General features: G+C 41.6%; 1 pseudogene; it reads left to right on the top strand.

The window, feature by feature from the left end:
- Positions 1 to 5,302: 5,302 nt before the first annotated feature.
- On the top strand, positions 5,303 to 5,947 carry LOC115278495 (annotated as a pseudogene).
- The last annotated feature ends 584 nt before the right edge of the window (positions 5,948 to 6,531 follow it).

Below are 6,531 nucleotides of genomic sequence, written 5' to 3'. Positions count from 1 at the left end.
TAGCCTTGGAGAGGCGTTCGACAAGTGGTGCTGTACCGACCCCGCCCCACGATCCGGGGAATCGCGCTGCGGGCGGGGCAGGCCCTCCACGTGGTGGGTGAAGGTGGAGCTCCTTCCCCCTCCCAGGCCCCGCTCTCTTGCTCTCTTGGCTGAGCCTGGAACTGTGTCCTAACAGCGTTGCTGGGCGCAGGGGTTATTGTCCCCATTTTATTGATAAGAAGACTGAGTCTCTGGATATCAAAGGCATTTTTCTAAAGCAGAAACAGGATCAAGAACACTTCTCACCTAGACCTCATAACCACAGAGGTGGAAACTGGCTCTGCCAAATTAAGGCGCTTTCCAAAAAGGCATCACGATTCGTATGTGGTAGAGCCGCCAGCTCCTTTAACTACAACTCAAAATACTGTCGTTATTGTTAAGATCTTAAGTTTAGTGGGTGAACCAGCCTCCAAGCAATTCTAAAAGGGGAAATTCTGAACCGCAGTTTTCTTCTCTTTCAAAGAGGGAATAATTCCTATGCCTCAGAAAGTTGCAACAGTTAAAAATGATTATAAATCGCTTAACACAGTGCCTAGTACAGAATGAGCGCTAAAGAAATGTACTACAGACTGAAGCAATGGAACCAAGCAGACCAGAGGTACCTAGAAATCGCCAATATTCGACCACTCTGGACCAACAGAAATAGCGATTTCAAATGGTTCAACCTAATATTTGACACTTTTGGAAAGCTGGCTCAAAGCCAGCCTTGGAGGGGAGCATGTTGGGAAGATGGGGTTTGACAGGGCATCAGGAGGGGGAAAGAGGCCGCTGGCCAAGAGCACCCGCTCCTGTTTCATCAGGGCCTTGAGAGTCCTCCACAGCTTCTTTCAAACCAATTTCACTTCCAGATTTGGGTGGGCACTGAGGGCCCTGCTCCACCCTCTTCCTGACAAGGGCGGAAGGGGTGGGTGTTCAGAGAGAAAGTGACAAAGGGCTCCTACCAAAGTGGCTCTGTGTCCTCCTTCCCCAGTTGTCTCCAAAGACAGACAGGCCCAAGGGACTGGCAGCTTCAGGTGTGATTTTGAGATCCTCCCCCTTGCCCAGACCACAGTGCCTGTTGCAGATGCCGGGAAGGCCACCCTTTGACTTGCCTTCCTCCATCTGAAGACTTTCCTCCTTGGTAAACTCTTAAATGCCTGGCCGCGTTATCTAACAAAAAGGAATTTGTTGAATATATTATGGCCCCAAATGTAACAGAACACTACATATTAAATGGAACAAATATTATTGGGGTGCTTGGGTGGCTCAGTCGTTAAGCGTCCGGCTTTGACTCAGGTCATGATCTTGCAGTTTGTGGGTTCGAGCCCCGCGTCAGGCTCTGTGCTGACAGCTAGCTCAGAGCCTGGAGCCTGCTTCTGATTCTGTGTCTTCATCTCTCTGACTCTCCCCTGCTCGCACTGTCTCTCTCTGTCTCTCTCAAAAAATTAAATAAAACATTAGAAAAATAATTTTAAAAAAAGAAACAAATATTATTGACATGAAAAGATGCCCATGATATACTATGGGGTAAAAAAGCAACTTTTAGAAAGTTATCAGTAGTTTGAGATCAATTTCAAGAAAATACTAATAAAATCATGTATTTGTGTGGGGTGGGAGGCAAAAGGTGAAGCACAGTGTTCACACTGGTTATCTCTGGGTGGGATGACTCTTACTTTCTTCTTGATGTTGATCTGTATTTTGTAATTTCCTAAAAGAAATAATTATTACTTGTATACCTTTATTTTTGAAGCGTACTCTTTATTTCTCTTGGTTTCTTAGCATGAAAGACATTTGTGTGGGAGGATGTATACTTTACTTTTTTAACTTAAAAAAGTAAACATCGGGGCACCTGGGTAGCTTGGTTGAGCATCCGACTCTTGATCTTGGCTCAGGTCTTGATCTCTCGTTAGTGAGTTCGAGCCCCAGGTTGGGCTCTGTGCTGGGGGTGAAGCCTACTTTGAAAGAAAGAAAGAAAGAGAGAGGAGAGAGAGAGAGAGAGAGAGAGAGAGAGAGAGAGAGAGAGAGAGAGAGAGAGAGAGAGAAAGGAAGAAAAAGGGGAAAAAAAGGAAACATCAATTCCCTAGGAAGACAGAACACCTAAAGGCTGATGTTGCAAACTAGTAACCCATAGGTCTTGTCTTAAATGCACAAGCATGCCTTGTGTAATCCTCACCATAAATCCCTAAAGATTATATTAGAGAGAGAGAAAAAAAAAAACAAGACTGGAGGAAAGCACAGTTTAAAATGCAGGAAGCAGAGAACTACCAAGAGTGAGATCTTGAGGGTGCAAAAAGCAATCACTGGCTAGAGGGAGAAGGTCTCAGAAACAGTTTACTGGGTAAACTGTGGAAATGATCAAGAAAATCTAGGCTGAGGGCCCCCACCTTCCTTCCTGCAGGGTAGCGAGCAGCAACAGCCACATGCAGAGGGCCATGCAGGGCGGTGCTCCAGGAGAGCTAACAACTCCCATGCAGGACCGAGAGCTTCCACACCCAGCAAACCACAAGAACACAGAACCTCATGAAACAGCCATCTCGTCTCAAAAAATCGGAAGCACTCCATTATAATCAAATCAGCAATCAGGCAAACAGGAATTCTCTAATACAGAGTATTACAGACCAGCAAAAGTCAGCAAACAGTTAAGGAAAGCCAGCCCTCGGGAAGAAAGCTACCTGAGAACTAACAAGTAAGGAACAAGAAAGAAACTAACAAGAAAGTTAACAGAAGGAACAGAAGACTTTAAAAGTAATTAATAGCTCTAGAAAGAATGTGGAAGATTCTGTACCCATCAAGCAACAACCCATTTTAGCTTCTTTGCAAAAAGAAGCAAACAGAGGTCTTGGAAAATAAAAATATATATATAATGTATATCAAATATAAAAATATATGATTTTGAAAAGCTGAGTTGATAGAAAAATGAATACGGCTAAAATAGTAAGCTAAAATTCAAAAAGGACAGGGTGGCTCAGTCAGTTAAGCGTCCGCCTTCAGCTCAGGTCATGATCTTACAGTATGTGAGTTCAAGCCCTGCATCAGGCTCTGTGCTGACAGCTCAGAGCCTGGAGCTGCTTCAGATTCTGTGTCTCCTTCTCTCTCTGCCCCTCCCCCACTTGTGTTCTGTCTCTCAAAAATAAATAAATGTATACTTAAAAAAAGGACAAAGAAAGTAAATGACATGGAGGATACATTCGAAAGTTCTAGCATCTGCCTAATAGTTCTAGAAAGAAGAAAGCGAAAGAGGGAGGAAAAAGAAAGAGGAAATAATTAATGCAGAAGTAAAAGAAAATATCCCAGTGCTTAAGAATATAAGCCTTCTGTATGGGTCAGTATAGGCTGATTGTGCTGTGAGAGCAAACCATGCCCAAATCTCAATGGCTTAAAACCAGAAAGCTGTGTTTTCTGGCTCAAGTTCCCCGTGTACCCGCCATGTGTCTATCACAGGTCGGCAGTGGGCTCTGCTGACTGTAGTCACTCCAAGACTCAGGCTGACAGAGCAGCCACCATCTAGAATGTTGCCCATCATGGTGGCAGAAAGTAAGAGAACTCAATGGGTCTCACTTTGTCAGTCAAATGGTCCAGCCCAGAAGTGATATGTACTCACAACTCATTGTCCAGAACGTGGCCTCACCCAATTAGGAAGGAGCCAGGAAGCACAATCCGATCATATGACTGGAAGTATCGGAATAATAGCACTGACAACTGACAACCAACTATGCTTTTGGTTTCCATAAATACAATACTATGGATGACTCTCAAAAGCATTACGCTAAGTGAAAGAATTCAGACTTAAAAGGCCATACAGTATTTGATTCCATTTATATGACATCTGTAAAAGGCAAAATATATAGGGACAGAAAAACCAGATCAGTGGTTGCCAGGAGCAACACCACAATAAACAGCTATCTGTGGTGACGAAAATACTCTCTTGGTTATGGTGGTGCTTTTATGACCCTGTAAGTTTCTCAAAAATCAAAGATATGTGTGCCTGAAATGAGTGAATTTTCCCTCAACCAATCTTGGAGGATAAAAGGTTACACAACTTTTGCATCCACAGGCCATATTTGAAAGAGTACCTGGAGGTTGTTCTTCAGCAAAACAAAAATTAAATTCAAGTAAAATAAAGATAGGGAACATATGGAATAGTGTAGAGCAAAATAAACAGAAAACAAAATAAAACTTAGGCTTAAATTTTTAAAATTAGGATTTTACAAGATTTTTATAAAAATAAAATATAAAAAAATAAAGATTTAAGAAAAAAACACAAATTATGTGATTATGTTAAAAGGCTTATAATTAAAAACGGCAGCTCCCTGTCCAGCCTGCACACCCACGCCACGCCCCTTCCTACCTGCCGGTTCCTACCTACCTCCTCTCAAGAGGAAACACTTCTCAAATTTTTAGTTATCACTTTTAGTATTTATCTCCAACTTAAAAAAGCAAAATTTCTCTCCCTATATATATCCTAAAATCATTAATTTCAGACATCATTTATTGACTTATTATGTTAGAATGATTTTTTAAATGTGTATTTATTTATTTTGAAAGAGAGAGAGCGAGCGAGCATGAGCAGGGGAGGGACAGAGGAAGAGATGGAGAGAATCCCAACAGGCTCCGTGCTACCAGCTGATAGCACAGAACCTAATGTGGGGCTCAAACTCACGAACCACAAGATCATGACCTGAGCTGAAACCAAGAGTCAAACACTTAACCAACTGAGCCACCCAGGTGTCCCTAGAATGCTTTTAATTTATTTTGTTATAGATGTCTTTCCTCCCCTGTTTTACCAATACAGTTAAATTATATTTTGTTAAATTCATATTCAATCTTTTTATATTTTTGGCCACAAAATTATTGTGCACTATGATTTCTTTTCCTTGTTCCTTTGAACAAAAAATTGTTCAAATTTTTTGTTTTTCCTGGACTTAACAACTGCCTCACTTTTTTCCCATTTGCTTAGTTTTCCTCAAACCTATCTATGATTTAAGTCTTCCTATAACTTCCAATAGTTTTCTTAAATATGTCTCAGTACAATTTTGACAGAGTCAGCCCCGTCGGATTCTATCAACCTCAGTTTTCCCCGCTGAAGTCCTTTGTCCTAAATATCTGCCTTGACTGTCGTGTAGGCTTAATGCATAGCTATTGTCCTGGGACCTCCCTTTATCGTCCTGGAATATTACTTCCTTGATCTTGTGTCAGATATACTATTTCCTAAGCTCTGTATAGTGCTTTGGATCCCCTTTCATTAGTTTTTACAATTGTTTGTCAGACCCCAGGCACCAAAAGGATGAAGCAGATTGAGAGCAAGTGTGCTTCCTAGAAAGGCTTGAACACTGCAGAAGATACACTTGCAGCAGTTGACTTCTCATACACATGTTGTGGGCCTTGCAAAATGACCAATCCTTTCTTCATTCCCTCTCTAAAAAGTGTTCCAACATGGTGGTCCTGGAAGCAGATGTGGAGGACTGTCTGTATATTGCTTGTGAAGTCAAATTCATGCCTACCGTCCAGGTTTTTAAAAAGGACAAAAGGTGAGGTGTCCGGGTGGCGCAGGTGGTTAAGTGCCCAACTTTGGCTCAGGTCATGATCTCATGGTTTGCGAGTTTGAGCCCCGTTTCGGGCTCTTTGCTGACAGCTCAGAACCTAGAGCCTGCTTCAGATTCTTGTCTCCCTCTCTCTATCTGCTTCTTTCCTGCTCAAGCTCTGTCCCTTTCTGTCTCTCTCAAAAATAAATAAACATTAAAAAAATTTTTTTAATAAAGGACAGAAGTTGGGTGGATTTTCTGGAGCTAATAAAGAAAATCTTGAAGAATGTATTAATCTAATTATGTTTTCTGAAAGCATGACCAGCCACTGGGTGTTTAAAACTTATATTTTTTTTTTATTTTACAAACAGGAAAGATCAAGCATGAACATTATATACCCAACTACGATCTGATTCTAAGTGACAATAAACTATTAATTCTACATTAAAAATAAAAGAAGTACACACAAATAGTGTTTCCTGGACCCCTTGTTTTTGTCTTTCTTGTTTTACTTCCTTGTTTCAGAAGAGTACATCTTTGAGTAGCCTCTGCAGAAAGGTCATGGGAAGTAGAATTTTTGAGACTTTGCACATCTAAAAGTGATTTTATTTTACCCGCATGTTTGTTTGATAGTTTGGCTGGATAGAAAAATACAGGTTGAAAATCATTTGCCCTCTGAATTTGATTTTTTATTTTAACATTTATTTATTTTTGAGAGACAGAGAGAGACAGATCATGGGCAGGAGAGGGGTAGAGAGAGAGGGAGACACAGAATCTGAAGCAGGCTCCAGGCTCTGAGCTAGCTGTCAGCACAGAGCCTGACGCGGGACTCAAACCCACGAACTGTGAGATCATGACCTGAGGTGAAGCCGGACGCTTAGCCAACTGAGCAACCCAGGGGCCCCTCTGTGGACTCTTTTAATCCTAAGGCTCATGTCCTCATGTGAGGGATATTTTGTCATATTATGTAATTGATTATTTCCTCCATTTC

Source organism: Suricata suricatta, chromosome 14 (genome assembly GCF_006229205.1).
Source record: "Suricata suricatta isolate VVHF042 chromosome 14, meerkat_22Aug2017_6uvM2_HiC, whole genome shotgun sequence".
In the NCBI taxonomy this organism is placed as follows: Eukaryota; Metazoa; Chordata; class Mammalia; order Carnivora; family Herpestidae; genus Suricata; species Suricata suricatta.
The sequence above is the reverse complement of the archived record's forward strand: the minus strand, read 5'-3'. Positions and strand labels throughout refer to the sequence as shown.